The 16,177-nt window shown below is 40.1% G+C and overlaps 1 protein-coding gene and 1 pseudogene across 4 annotated transcripts in view; one reads left to right on the top strand and one right to left on the bottom strand.

The window, feature by feature from the left end:
• Nucleotides 1–16,177, bottom strand: part of HPSE2 (heparanase 2 (inactive)) — a 778,921-nt gene that overhangs the window by 583,467 nt on the left and 179,277 nt on the right. The gene's annotated exons all lie outside the window — the stretch shown is intronic.
• Nucleotides 7,965–8,672, top strand: LOC105739482 (annotated as a pseudogene).

The following is a 16,177-nucleotide window of genomic DNA, read 5'->3' as shown; positions in this document are numbered from 1 at the left end:
GTAATCATAGAAAGTCTTCAATAAGCTCATCATATTGCAATGGATTATAGGTCCAAGCTACGGATTATAGCACAAGGAAAGGGAGCAAGTAAAATGGAAATAGTCTCTGGGAGGCTGGAATCAATCAGTAGAAAGGGAAAATTAAAGAGTGAAAGGAAAGAAGTCAGCTCTTTAATCCAACTGTCTCACTTCTGACCTGGCCAAACAAAAATAACCAGAGTCAGGGCTGTATATTTACTCATCCTTAATTATTCTTTGAAAGTGATTTTCAAGTACAAATGTCTACCTTCATCCCTTAAAACTATATGTAACTGCTGTTGCCTGTATAATATTCACTCTTCCATAATTTTTCTATGATTATCCAGATAGATTATTGATTACATACACACATATTTGTATACATAGACCTTCATAGGTACAGTTTTCTTTTTGTAGAAGTTGGGTAATGCTACACAGATAATTCTTCAAATTGCATTTCTCATTTTAAAATAAATCACAGGCATCTTTCCATGTAAGCACATAGAGTTCTACTGCATTCTTTTTAATAGTTGTATGTATTTCAATTGAATGGATATACCAAATTTACCTAATCATTACTCTATTAATGCACATTTAATTATTTCTAATATTTTGTCATTTTAAAGTGTGCTACAAAGAAAATATATATTAATATACTCATGGTACTTTTCTATGAAATAGAGTCCTAGATTTAGGATTATTAAGAGTATATCTCTTAATTTGTATACCAATTTATATTCTCACCAGTAGAGTCCATTTTGACACATGTTCACCAACACTTTGTCTTCTACATTTGTATCCATATTCTTCTAATCTGTTTTTCATCTTTTAACTTGACGTATCATTTTAACTTTACATATCATTTTGTAAAACCGATGTGTAGTTTTATGCAATCAAATCTGCTGCTCATTTATGTTATTATTTCAATGTTTTATGACTTGAATATTTATACCCAAAAATAAAAAAACTTCCACATCTCTATAGTATAGTAACATCTCTATAGTTACAAAAGGAACTCTATTTAGATTCTTAATTCATCTGGAATTTATATGTGATATGAAGTAGAAAATAAAATCTAAATTTACATTCTTAAAATTGCACAGCCAAGCCAGGTGCAGTGGCTCACACCTGTAATCCCAGCACTTTGGGAGGCCGAGGCGAGTGGATCACAAGATCAGGAGATTGAGACCATCCTGTATAACACGGTGAAACCCTGTCTCTACAAAAAATACAAAAAAATTAGCCAGGTGTGGTGGCGGGTGCCTGTAGTCCCAGCTACTCGGGAGGCTGAGGCAGGACAATGGCATGAACCTGGGAGGCGGAGCTTGTAGTGAGCCAAGATCACGTCACTGCACTCCAGCCTGAGCAACATAGCAAGACTCCATCTCAAAAAAAAAAAAAAAAATTGCATAGTCAAGTATTCAGCACATTGATCTGAAATGTCACAACCTTTTTTATGTACTAATTCCCAAAGGAAGTTCCAAGATGGCTGACTAGAAGTAGCTAGTGCACACTGCTCTCACAGAGAACAGACAGAGTGGTGAGTAAACAGGCTCTTCAAGTGGATCATCCAGGAGGCCAAATTGCGATTCATAAAGGATGCAACAGCAACCGACAAAGAGCAGAGAGGAGCGAGGCAGAGCAGCTGCCCACCCAGGATTGTCAGCAGAACCAGGGGAGGCTCCCTACCTCTAGGGAAGGGTGAGTGAGTGAGAGCCCCTGGGGACCCATACTTCTGCCATGGATCTTTGCAATCCTGGGTATGGGCAATCCTCCCAACCCCCAATCCCTCTGGGACTCCAAACTAACACAGAGAGCTGCCTGGAGTCTGAACAGAACTACCCACTCAAACCCATGTTGAGCCCCACAGGCCATGGACTCCTGAACACCCCAGCACCAACTTCCCCAGCCTCACCAACAACGGAGGCCAGGCACTCTCATGTGCCCTTAGGGTAGGGGCCGCATCCATAGTGCTGATGAGTGCATGGATTGCAGGCCTCACCTCTGCTGCACCTCACCAGGAACAGCCAACTGGCCTGGGCCCCCAGTGTAGTCATCCCACCCACACCTAAGCACTCTGGCCCTGCATTTCTCTGGGATGGAGCTCACAGAGATAACCGACAGGCCCATTGTGATTGCCTCTATAGTCCCTGTCCCTGCTACCCTAAGGCTGGGAAGGCAGCTAAGAGCCTGAGAACAGTCACAGGCCTCCAACATGCTGCAGCTGCCATATGAAAAGACAGCCAGACTGTTTTCCATATGGTTCACTGCTCCTCACACATATTACATACACATATATTTGTACACACAGACCTTCACGTGTATAGTTTTTAATTTTGGGTATAAAAACTCAAGTCATAGCCACCACACTCCCACCTGATCACTTCAGTTCAGTGTTTCTCTGGGGTGGAAGTCCCTAGAGACAACTGGCAGGCCCTCTCCTATTGCTTCTGCCCTGGTCCCTGCCCTTCCTCCCAACAGGCCAGGGAGGAAACCAAGAGCCTGACTACTTTCCTGCACCGACAGCACACCGCCACAGCCGTCCTATGGAGAAGAGGCCAGACTGTGTTCCATGTAAACTCCTGACCCCTGCCCCACCCTTGGCCAGACAAGGCGTCCCTGGCTTGGGCCCACAGCACAGCTGCCCACCCATAGCTGATTATCCCAACTGGCAGAAGCAGCTCTGCATTTCTCTGGGCTGGAGTTCCCAGAGGCATGTCTCTGGGGTGCAGTTCCCAGACAGTCCCTCTGCCATACCAACCACTATGGTCCCCACTCCTGCTGCCCCCAAGATGAGCGAGAACGAAAAGCTTGAGTTCACCACAGGGCTGCAGTGCAAAGCTTGGGAGTGCTGAGCCAAGATCTATGACCAGCACTGGAGTGGGAGAGCAGCGCACACTCTCAGAGCACAAAGAGGGGTGAGTCTGGCTGGCTTGTGGACTGCCGCGGGAGCAGTGCATGCCTCCCTCGGAAGGACCCACCGAGAAGGGTGTGGCTTATCTCTGCCATTGCCTCTGCCAGGGAAAGCCCCGTGGCCCCTCACCTAACATTCAACAAAAGAGATGAAGGTGCAGTCCCAGTGATCAGAGGGGACTCTCCAGAGGCCTAGGAGTGGACCTGCTGAGGGGGTCACCTCTCTCCACACTGCAACACAGAGCAGGGCTGCAAATGTCAGAAACTACAAAGGAGCCACAAGACTAAGTCTATGCACTGGCCATTACCCTTAAGCGCCATCTACTGGATCACAGCCCAAACAACAACACCAAAAATATTTTGCTCATATACATCCCTATGAAACTAAGGACAAGAATTCGGCCACAAAGAGACCCCACACAGAGCCTTGACCCACTAAAAACATCCAGAAACGAAGCCAACTGACTATACTCAACTTACACCACAGTTAAAGGGACACCGACCCTCCGAGATAAGAAAAAATCACCGTAAGAACCCTGGCAATTCAAAAAGTCAGTGTCTCCTTCCCTCCAAATGAGTTCACTAGCTCCCCAACAATGGTTCTTAAACAGTTGGAGGACAGGAATGGTGGATCATGCCTTTAATCCCAGCACTTTGGGAGGCCGAGGCGGGTGGATCATGAGGTCAGGAGATCGAGACCATCCCGGCTAACACAGTGAAACCCCGTCTATACTAAAAATACAAAAAATTAACTGGGCGTGATGGTGGGCACCTGTAGTCCCAGCTACTAGGGAGGCTGAGGCAGGAGACTGGTGTGAACCCGGGACCCGGGAGGAGGAGCTTGCAGTGAGCTGAGATCGCACCACTGCATTCCAGCCTGGGCAACAGAGCGAGACTCCATCTCATAAAAACAAACAAACAAACAAACAACAACAAAAAAAAGTTGGATGTGAATGAAATGACAAACATATAATTCAGAATCTGGATGGCAAGGAAGCTCATCAAGATTCAAGAGAAAGTTGAAATCCAATCCAAGGAATGCAGTAAAATGATCCAAGAGCTGAAAGATACAATAGTCATTTTAATAAAGAACCAAACTGAACTTCTAGAGCTGAAAAATTCACTACAAGAATTTTGTAATACAATCAGAAGCATTAATAGTAGACTAGACCAAACTGAGGAAAGAACCACAGCTCAAAGACTGGCTCTTCAAATCAACCCAATCAGACAAAAATAAAGAAGAAAGAATTTTTAAAAATAAAAAAACTCGAAGAAATATGAGATTCTGTAAAGAGACCAAATCTATGATTCACTGGCATTCCTGAGAGAGAAGAGAGATAAACAACTTGGAAAATATATTTGAGAACACAGTCCATGAAAATTTCCCTAATCTTCCTGGAGAGGTTGGTATGCAAATCCAAGAAATACAAAGGACCCTGGCTAGATACTATACAATATGACTATCCCCAAGGCACATAGTCATCAGATTCACTACAAAATAAAAAATCTTAAAGGCAGCTAGAGAGAAGAGTCAAGTCACTTACAGAGGAAACCCCATCAGGCTAACAGGAGACTTCTCAGCAGAAACCTTAAAAGCCAGAAGAAATCAGGGGACCTCTGTTTAGTGTTCCTGAAGAAAAGAAATTCCAAGTAAGATTTCATATCCTGCCAAACTAAGCTTGAAATGTGAAATAGAAATAAAATCCTTCACAAACAAGCAAACACTGAGAGAAGTCATTTCAATTAGACCAGCCTTACAAGAGGTCCTTAAGGGCATGCTAAACATGGAATCAAAAGAACAACACCTGCTACCACATAAACACACTTAAGCACATATGCCACAGGCACTATAAAGCAATCACACAATCAAGCTGACAGAACCAGCTAACAACATAATGACAGAATCAAAATCTCACATTTCAAAAGTAACCCTGAATGTAAATGAACTGAACACTCCACTTAAAAGGCATAGAGTGGCAAACTGAATAAGAAGACAAGACCCAACCATTTGCTGTCTTCAAAAGACCCATCTCACATGTAACAACACCCATAGGCTCAAAGTAAAAAGATGGAGAAAGATTTACCACGCAAACAGACCACAAAAAAAAAATAGCAGGAGCTGCTATTTTTATATCAGAGAAAATAAGTTTTAAACCAGTATAAAATAACAAGGGCAAAGAAGGGCATTACATAATGATAAAGAGTACAAGCACACAGGAAGACTTAAGTATCCTAAAATATATACACACCTACATTGGGGCACCCAGATTCATAAAACAAGTTCTTCTTGGCCTACAAAAAGACTTAAGACAACCACACAAAAGTAGTGGGAGACTTCAACACCTCACTGATAGCATTAGACAGATCAAGGAAGAAAACTTACAAAGAAACTATGGACTTAAACGCAACACTTAACCAATTAGACCTCTACAGAACACTCCGCCCAACAACGACAGAATATACATTCTTCCCACATGCACACAGAACATATTCTAAGATGAACCACATGCACAGTCATAAACCAAACTTCAATAAATTCAAAAAAATTGAAATAATATCAACCATATTCTTGGACCACAGTGCAATAAAAATAAAAATCAAAGATATCTCAAAACTACACAAATACATGGAAATTTAACAATTTGCTCCCGAATAATTCCTGTGTAAGCAGTGAAATTAAGGCAGAGATCAAAAAATTCATTGAAATTAATGAAATTAGGAACAAAACATGCCAAAATCTCTGGAATGCAGCTAAAACAGTATAAGAAGAAATGCCTTTGAGAAGTTAGAAAGATCTCAAATTAACAATCGAACATTGCACCTAAAGGAACTAGAAGAAAAAAGAACAAACCAACCCTAAAGCTAGCAGTTCCTCTCTAACAATAGAGAAGAAACAAATGAAATTGAGATGCAAAAATCCATATGAAAAAATCAATGAAAACAAGAATTCATTCTCCAAAAAGATAACAAGATTAACATATGGCTAGCTAGATTAGCAATGAAAAAAAGAGAAGATCCAAGTAAGTACAGTAAGAAAAGACAGCAATGACTTTACAACTGATCCCATAGAAATACAAAATATCCTCAGAGAATACTATGAACAACTCTATACACACAAATTAGAAAATCTAGAGGACATGAATAAATTTCTGGAATCACACAATCTGTCATGATTGACTCAGGAAGAGATTGAAACCCTGAATGGACCAATATCAAACTCTGAAATTAAATCAGTAATTTAAAAAACCTACCAACCAAAAATAGGCCTAGAACAGATGGATTCACAGATGAATTCTATCAGATGTACAAAGAAGAACTGGTACCAATCCTACTGAAACTATTCCAAAAAATTGAAGAGGAGAGGCTCCTCCCTAACTTATTTTAGGAAGCCAACATCAGCCTAACACCAAAGCCTGGCAGGAACACAGTGAAAAAATAAAAGTTTAGGCCAATATCCCTGATGACACAAAAATCCTCAATGACATAGTAACAAACTGAATCCAGCAGCACATTAAAAAGTTAATACACCAGAATCAAGTAAGCTTTAATTCCTTGGATGCAAGCCTGGTTCAACATATGCAAATCAATAAATGTGATTCACCACATAAACAGAATTAAAAGCAAAAACCATATGATTACTTCAATAAATACAGAAAAAGCTTTTGATTAAATCCAAAATGTCTTTATGATAAAAACCCTCAACAAACTAAGCACTGAAGGAACATGCCTCAAAATAGAAAGAGCCATATAACAAACCCTCAGCCAACATCATACTGAAAAGGCAAAAACTGGAAGCATTCCCCTTGATAACTGGCATAAGACAACAATGCCCACTTCTCACTACTCTTATTCAACATACTACTGGAAGTGCTAGCCAGTGCAATCAGGCAAGAAAAAAGGAAATAAACCACAAATAGGAAAAGAAGACATCAAACTCTCTCTCTTTGCTGCTGATATGATTCTATACCTAGAAAACCCTAAAGACTCCCCAAAAGGCTAGTAGAACCGATCAATGATTTTAATAAGGTTTCAGGATACAAAATCAATGTACACAAATCAGTAGCATTTCCAAACACCAATAATGTCCATGCTGAGGGTGAAATTGAGAACACAATCCCATTTACAATAGCCACAAAGAAAATGAAATACCTAGGAATATAGCTAACTAAGGGGGTGAAAGATCTCCACAAGGATAACTACAAAACACTGCTGAAATAAATCAAATAAATGAAAAAACATCCTATGCTCTGGATGGAAAGAATAAATATCATTAAAATGGACATACTGCCCAAAGGAATCTGTAGATTCAGTGCTATATCTATCAAACTACCAGCATCATTCTTCACAAAATTAGAAAAAGGTATTCTAAAATTCTTATGGAATAACAACAAAAATGAGCCCAAATAGCCAAAGCAATCCTAAGCACAAAGAACAAATGTGGAGACAGCATGCTACCCAACTTCAAATGATATTATAGGGCTACTGTAACCAAAACAGCATGGAACTGGTATAAAAAACAGACACACAGACCCATGAAACAGAGTAGAAAACTCAGAAATAAAGCCACATATTTACAACCATCTGATCTTTGACAAGGCTGAAAAAAACAAGCAATGGGGAAAGGAACTCCTATTGGATAAATGGTGCTGGGATAACTGGCTATCCATATGCAGAAGAATAAAACTAGACCCTTACCTTTCACCATATACAAAAATTAACCTAAGATGGATTAAAAATGTAAATGGAAAACTTCAAACTATAAAAATCCTAGAAGAAAACCTAGGAAATGTACTTTTCAATATTGGTCTGGGCAAAGAATTTTTCGCTAAGTTCCCAAAAGCAATTGCAACATAAACAAAAATTGATGAGTGGTACCTAAACAAAAGAGCTTCTGCACAGCAAAAGAAACTATTACTAAAGAGACAACCTACACGATAAGAGAAAATATTCACAAACTTTGCATATGGCAAGGTCTAATAGCCAGATTCTAAATGGGACTTAAATCAACAAGCAACTCTTTTCTGGCTGGAACCATGGATGGTGTAGAAGAGAAGAAGAAGGTTCCTGCTGTGCCAGAAACCCTTAGGAAAAAGTGAAGGAATTTCACAGAGCTGAAGATGAAGCACCTGAGAAAGAAGTTTGCCCAAAGGATGCTTCAAAAGGCAAGAAGGAAGTTTATCTATGAAAAAGCAAAGCACTATCACAAGGAATATAGGCAGATGTACAGAACTGAAATTTGAATGGCGAGGATGGCAAGAAAAGCCGGCAACTTTAGTGTACCTTCAGAACCCAAATTGGCGTTTGTCATCAGGATCAGAGGTATCGATGGTGTTAGCCCAAAGGTCCGAAAGATGTTTCAGTTTCTTTGCCTTTGTCAAGTCTTCAGTGAAACCTTTGTGAAGCTCAACAAGGCCCCAATTAACATGCTGTGGACTGTAGAACCATATATTGCATGGGGGTACCCAAATCTGAAGTCAGTAAATGAACTAATCTACAAGCGTGGTTATGGCAAAATCAACAAGAAGCAAATTGCTTTGACAGATAACCCTTTGACTGCTTGATCTCTTGGTAAATATGGCATCATCTGCATGGAGGATCTGATTCATGAGATCTATACTATTGGAAAATGCTTCAAAGAAGCAAATAACTTCCTGTGGCCCTTCAAAGTATCTTCTCCACAAGGTGGAATGAAGAAAAAGACCACCCATTTTATTTTTCTAAGCTGGTCAGTTAATAAATAGTACCTGCTCTCAAATTGAAAAAAAAAAAAAATAAACAAGCAAAAACAATCCCATTCAAAAAGGGGCAAAGGACATTAACAGACACTTCTCAAAAGAAGACATACAAGTGGCCACGAAACATATGAAAACATGCTCATTGTCACTAATCATTAGAGAAATGCAAATCAAAACCACAATGAGATGCCATCTCAAAGCAGTCAGAATGGCTATTTTTAAAAAGTCAAAAAAACAAGATATATTGGTGAGGCTGTAGAGAAAAGGGAGCGCTTATACACTGTTTTTGGGAATGTAAGTTACTTCAACCACTGTGGCAAGCAGTTTAGAGGTTTCTCAAATAACTTAAAACAGAGCTACCATTCAACCCCGCAATCCCATTACTAGGTATATACCCAAAGGAAAATAGATCATTATATAAAAAGACACATGTACTTCTATGTTCATCACTGTGCTATTCAGAATAGCAAAGTCCTGGAATCAACCTTGGTATCCATCAATGGTGGACTAGATAAAGAAAATATGGTACATATATACCATGGCATATTATGCAGCTATAAAAAAGAATCAAATCCTGTTACTTGCAGCAACATGGATGGAGCTGGAGGCCATAATCCTAAGCGAACTAACACAGGAACAGAAAACCAAGAACCATATATTTTCACTTATAAGTGGGAGCTAAACATTGAGCATACGTGGACATAAACATAGGAAAAATAAACACTGTAGACTACTAGAGGAGGGAAGAACAGAGAAGGGCTTGGCTTGAAAATCTGCCTGCTGGGTACTATGTGTACTACCTGGATGCAATATACCTGTATAAGAAATCTGCACATGTACTCCCTATATCTAAAGTAAAAGTTGAAGTTAAAAGAAATTCCCATATATTTTTTACTTCTTTTCTATACTCTATGCCATTGATCTTTTCATTTATTCCAGTGTTTTAAAACATTAGCATTACAACATAATATTTTCTAAAAATAAGCAAAGAGAAAGGGAACAGAAAAAATATTTGAAGAAACAGGGGCTGAAAGTGTCTCCAAAATGATAAAATATAAAAACTAAATATTGAAAAAGCTCAAGAACCCCAAGTAAGATAAACATCAAGAGATCCAAACCTAGTATCACAGTCAAATTTTGAAAGACAAAGGCAAAGATAAATTTTTGAAAGCAAGAGAAAAACTATTAATTATATACAGAAGAATGACAATATAATTAAAGGCTGGCTTCTAGTTAGAAACAGTAGAGAACAGAGGGCAGTAGACTGACATATTCAAAGTACGAGGGAAAAAAAACAACTTGTCTACCAAAGTTTCTCGATCCAGCAAAAGTATACTACAAATGCAAGGGTATAATAAAGATATACCAGATAAACAATTATTAACAAATAATAATTAAAAGGATTTTATCAAATAAAAAACATTTGCTCTTCAAAAGACAACATTAAGAAAAGTTTAAAAACAAGCTACAGACCAGGAGAAAATATTTTTTGCAAATTGCTTATCTAATAAAGGACTTCTACCCAGAATATATAATGAACTCTGACAACTTAATAAAAATGAACAATCCAATTAAAAATGGGCAGAGGAACTGAATAGACATTTCACTATATATAAATGGCTAATAAGCACATGAAAATATACAGAACATCACTAGTCATTAAGGAAATGTAGGCTGGGCACAGTGGCTGAGGCCTGTAATTCCAGCACTTTGGGAGGCCAAGGCAGGAAGATTGCTTGAGGCCAGAAATTTAAGACCAGCCTGAGCAACATAGTGAGACCTCATCTCTACAAAAAAAGTTTTTTAAATTAGTCAGGCATGGCGACAGGCACCTGTAATCCCAGTTACTTGGGAGGCTGAAGTGAGAGGATCACTTGAGCCCAGGAGTTTGAGGCTGTAGTGGGTTATGACTGCACCACTGGACTCAAGCCTAGACAAAAGAGTGAGACTCTGTCTCAAAAAAAAACCCCTAAAACTTGAAAAGATATCAAGTGTTGGTAAGAATGTGGAGAAAAGGGAGCCTTTGTACACTACTGGTGGGAATATAAATTGATACAGCCATTATGGAAAACAGTATGGATATTCCTCTAAAAACTGAAGACAGAACTACCATATGATCCAACAATCCTGTTTCTGGGTATATATACAAAGGATTTGAATTATGTATGTCAAAGAGATAACTGCTCTCTCATATTCACAATAACGCTGCAATAAACGTGGAATCACTGCAATAAGTTAGGGAATCAACCTAAGTGTCTATCAGCCTAAGTGTCCATCAACCAATGGACACCAAGAAAATGTGGCATATATACACAATAGAAACAATTAGCCATTCAAAAGAAGGAAATTATGTCATTCGGGACACCATGGGTGAACCTGGAGGTCATTAGTATAAATGAAATAAGCCAGGCATGGGAAGACAAATTCCATATGAAATCTAAAACAATCAAACTCAGGGGAAGCAGAGAGCAGACTAGTGGTTACCAAAGGCTGCAGAGTGGGGACAATAAGGAGATGTTAGTAAAAGGGTACAATGTTTAAGTTACACAGCAGGAATAAATAATAAATATTTGAGGTTTGGATACGTTAATTAGCTTGATTCAATCGTGTATGTGTGTGTGTATGGAAAAAATATCATACCATCATTTTGTACCCCATAAATATATACAGTTATCATTTGTTAATATCCAATAAAAAAACAGAAAGTGAACAATTCAGTGAAAAAAATATATATCACTGGTGAAACCCTGTCTCTACTAAAAATACAGAAAAATACAAAAAAATTAGCCAGGCATGGTGGCATGCACCTGTAGTCCCAGCTACTTGGGAGGCTGAGGCAGGAGAATGGTGTGAACCTGAGAGGCGGAGGTTGCAGTGAGCCAAGATCGCACCACTGCACTCCAGCCTGGGTGACAGAGTGCAATATTTGCTTTACTGCAATGGTCTGGAACAGAACCTGCAATATTTCCAAAATATCCCTGTAAAATATTCTCCATTTTTCCCATGCTGCATTGATTTAGCACATAAAAAAAACGAAAGACCTATAAGTAATAATTTACCCAATACTCTATTCAGGGCATTCATCAGTCTGTGCCAAATGGTACAGAAATCCCCACGACACAGAGTTCAGGGCAGGCAAAGAAGCTAGTAATTGAGATAGGAAATCCAGGAGAAGAAAAAGCCATAGAAGAGGGAGTTACCAAAACTAAACATAAATTGTACGCATACAGTTGTAATCTAAGTATAAAATCTAAGTATAAACTAACTTAAAAACTGTGAGACTCCAAAAACTCTGGTAAAGCAACAGTTGGAAAGCTGAAAAGTCTGAACAGAGGTTTCAGCTGCTACCTAGTTCAGGGAGTGTGTGTTTTACGTTTGAATCCTGTCAAGTTAAAGAGTTTTGATGAACATCTTTGACTCTCCAGTGTATCTGCAGAAAGTAGTAATGCCATAGGAGTAAAGACTATGTCTCAGGACTATAGATTCACACTAAGAATAAAAGAAAAATGAAAACAGACCTGCTCCAGAAAAGTGTAAAATAGGTTGGGTGGAGCCAAGATGGCCGAATAGGAACAGCTCCAGTCTCCAGCTCCCAGCCCCAGCGACACAGAAGACCGGTGATTTCCGCATTTCTGCTTGAGGTACCAGCTTCTTCTCACTAGGGAGTGCCAAACAGTGGGTGCAGGACAGTTGGTGTGGCGCACTGTGCGCGAGCCGAAGCAGGGCGAGGCATTGCCTCACTCCAAAAGCGCAAGGGGTCAGGGAGTTCCCTTTCCTAGTCAAAGAAAGGGGTAACAGATGGCACCTGGAATATCGGGTCAGTCCCACCCTAATACTGCGCTTTTCCAACGGGCCTGGAAAACGGCACACTAGAAGATTGTGTCCCGCACCTGGCTCGGAGGATCCTATGCCCACGGAGTCTCGCTGATTGCTAGCACAGCAGTCTGAGACCAGGCTGCAAGGCGGCAGCCAGGCTGGGGGAGGGGCGCCTGCCATTGCCCAGGCTTGCTTAGGTAAACAAAGCAGCCAGGAAGCTCAAACTGGGTGGAGCCCACCACAGCTCAAGGAGGCCTGCCTGCCTCTGTAGCCTCCACCTCTGGGGGCAGGGCACAGACAAACAAAAACTCAGCAGGAACCTTCACAGACTTAAATGTCCCTGTCTGACTGACAGCTTTGAAGAGAGTAGTGGTTCTCCCAGCACACAGCTGGAGATCTGAGAACGGACAGACTGCCTCCTAAAGTGGGTCCCTGACCCCTGAGCAGCCTAACCGGGAGGCACCCCCCCAGTAGGGACAGACTGACACCTCACTCAGCCGGGTACTCCTCTGAGACAAAACTTCAGAGGAACTATCAGACAGCTGAATTTGTGGTCTCACGAAAATCCGCTGTTCTGCAGCCACCGCTGCTGACAACCAGCCAAACAGGGTCTGGAGTGGACCTCTAGTAAACTCCAACAGACCTGCAGCTGAGGGTCCTGTCTGGTAGAAGGAAAACTAACAAACAGAAAGGACATCCACACCAAAAACCCATCTGCACATCACCATCATCAAAGACCAGAAGTACATAAAACCACAAAGATGGGGAAAAAACAGAGCAGAAAAACTGGAAACTCTAAAAAGCAGAGCACCTCTCCTCGTCCAAAGGAACGCAGTTCCTCACCAGCAACAGAACAAAGCTGGATGGAGGATGACTTTGACGAGTTGAGAGAAGAAGGCTTCAGACGATCAAACTACTCCGAGCTATGGGAGGAAATTCAAAACAATAGCAAAGAAGTTAAAAACTTTGAAAAAAAATTAGACGAATGGATAACTAGAATAACCAATGGACAGAAGGGCTTAAAGGAGCTGATGGAGCTGAAAGCCAAGTTTCGAGAACTACGTGAAGATTGCAGAAGCCTCAGTAGCAGATGCGATCAACTGGAAGAAAGGGTATCGCTGATGGAAGATGAAATGAATGAAATGAAGCGAGAAGGGAAGTTTAGAGAAAAAAGAATAAAAAGAAATGAACAAAGCCTCCAAGAAATTTGGGACTATGTGAAAAGACCAAACCTACGTCTGATTGGTGTACCTGAAAATGACGGGGAGAATGGAACCAAGTTGGAAAACACTCTGCAAGATATCATCCAGGAGAACTTCCCCAATCTAGCAAGGCACGCCAACATTCAGATTCAGGAAATACAGAGAACGCCACAAAGATACTCCTCGAGAAGAGGAACCCCAAGACACATAATTGTCAGATTCACCAAAGTTGAAATGAAGGAAAAAATGTTAAGGGCAGCCAGAGAGAAAGGTCGGGTTACCCACAAAGGGAAGCCCATCAGACTAACAGCTGATCTCTTGGCAGAAACTCTACAAGCCAGAAGAGAGTGGAGGCCGATATTCAACATTCTTAAAGAAAAGAATTTTCAACCCAGAATTTCATATCCAGCCAAACTAAGCTTCATAAGTGAAGGAGAAATAAAATACTTTACAGACAAGCAAACGCTGAGTGATTTTGTCTCCACCAGGCCTGCCCTAAAAGAGCTCCTGAAGGAAGCACTAAACATGGAAAGGAACAACCGGTACCAGCCACTGCAAAAACACGCCAAATTGTAAAGACCATCGAGGCTAGGAAGAAACTGCATCAACTAACGAGCAAAATAACCAACTAACATCATAATGACAGGATCAGATTCACACATAACAATATTAAGGTTAAATGTAAATGGGCTAAATGCTCCAATTAAAAGACACAGACTGGCAAACTGGATAAGGAGTCAGGACCCATCAGTGTGCTGTATTCAGGAAACCCATCTCACGTGCAGAGACACACATAGACTCAAAATAAAGGGATGGAGGAAGATCTATCAAGCAAATGGAAAACAAAAAAAGGCAAGGGTTGCAATCCTAGTCTCTGATAAAATAGACTTTAAACCAACAAAGATCAAAAGAGACAAAGATGGCCATTACATAATGGTAAAGGGATCAATTCAACAAGAAGAGCTAACTATCCTAAATATATATGCACCCAACACAGGAGCACCCAGATTCATAAAGCAAGTCCTGAGTGACCTACAAAGGGACTTAAACTCCCACACAATAATAATGGGAGATTTTAACACTCCACTGTCAACATTAGACAGATCAACGAGACAGAAAGTTAACAAGGATATCCAGGAATTGAACTCAGCTCTACACAAAGTGGACCTAATAGACATCTACAGAACTCTCCACCACAAATCAACAGATTATACATTTTTTTCAGCACCACACCACACCTATTCCAAAATTGACCACATACTTGGAAGTAAAGCTCTCCTCAGCAAATGTAAAAGAACAGAAATTATAACAAACTGTCTCTCAGACCACAGTGCAATCAAACTAGAACTCAGGATTAAGAAACTCACTCAAAACCGCTCAACTACATGGAAACTGAACAACCTGCTCCTGAATGACTATTGGGTACATAATGAAATGAAGGCAGAAATAAAGATGTTCTTTGAAACCAACGAGAACAAACACACAACATACCAGAATCTCTGGGACACATTCAAAGCAGTATGTAGAGGGAAATTTATAGCACTAAATGCCCACAACAGAAAGCAGGAAAGATCCAGAATTGACACCCTAACATCACAATTAAAAGAACTAGAAAAGCAAGAGCAAACACATTCAAAAGCTAGCAGAAGGCTAGAAATAACTAAAATCAGAGCAGAACTGAAGGAAATAGAGACACAAAAAACCCTTCAAAAAATTAATGAATCCAGGAGCTGGTTTTTTGAAAAGATCAACAAAATTGATAGACCGCTAGCAAGACTAATATAGAAGAAAAGAGAGAAGAATCAAATAGATGCAATAAAAAATGAAAAAGGGGATATCACCACCGATCCCACAGAAATACAATCTACCATCAGAGAATACTACAAACACCTCTATGCAAATAAACTAGAAAATCTAGAAGAAATGGATAAATTACTCGACAAATACACCCGCCCAAGACTAAATCAGGAAGAAGTTCAATCTCTGAATAGACCAATAACAGGCTCTGAAATTGTGGCAATAATCAATAGCTTACCAACCAAAAAGAGTCCAGGACCTGATGGATTCACAGCTGAATTCTACCAGAGGTACGAGGAGGAACTGGTACCATTCCTTCTGAAACTATTCCAATCGATAGAAAAAGAGGGAATCCTCCCTAACACATTTTATGAAGCCAGCATCGTCCTGATACCAAAGCCTGGCAGAGACATAACCAAAAAAGAGAATTTCAGACCAATATCCTTGATGAACATTGATGCAAAAATCCTCAATAAAATACTGGCAAACCGAATCCAGCAGCACATCAAAAAGCTTATACACCATAATCAAGTGGGCTTCATCCCTGGGATGCAAGGCTAGTTCAACATACGCAAATCAATAAATGTAATCCAGCATATAAACAGAACCAAAGACAAAAACCACATGATTATCTCAATAGATGCAGAAAAGGCCTTTGACAAAATTCAACAACACTTCATGCTAAAAACTCTCAAT

Source organism: Nomascus leucogenys, chromosome 3 (assembly GCF_006542625.1).
Source record: "Nomascus leucogenys isolate Asia chromosome 3, Asia_NLE_v1, whole genome shotgun sequence".
Taxonomy (NCBI): Eukaryota; Metazoa; Chordata; class Mammalia; order Primates; family Hylobatidae; genus Nomascus; species Nomascus leucogenys.
The sequence above is the reverse complement of the archived record's forward strand: the minus strand, read 5'-3'. Positions and strand labels throughout refer to the sequence as shown.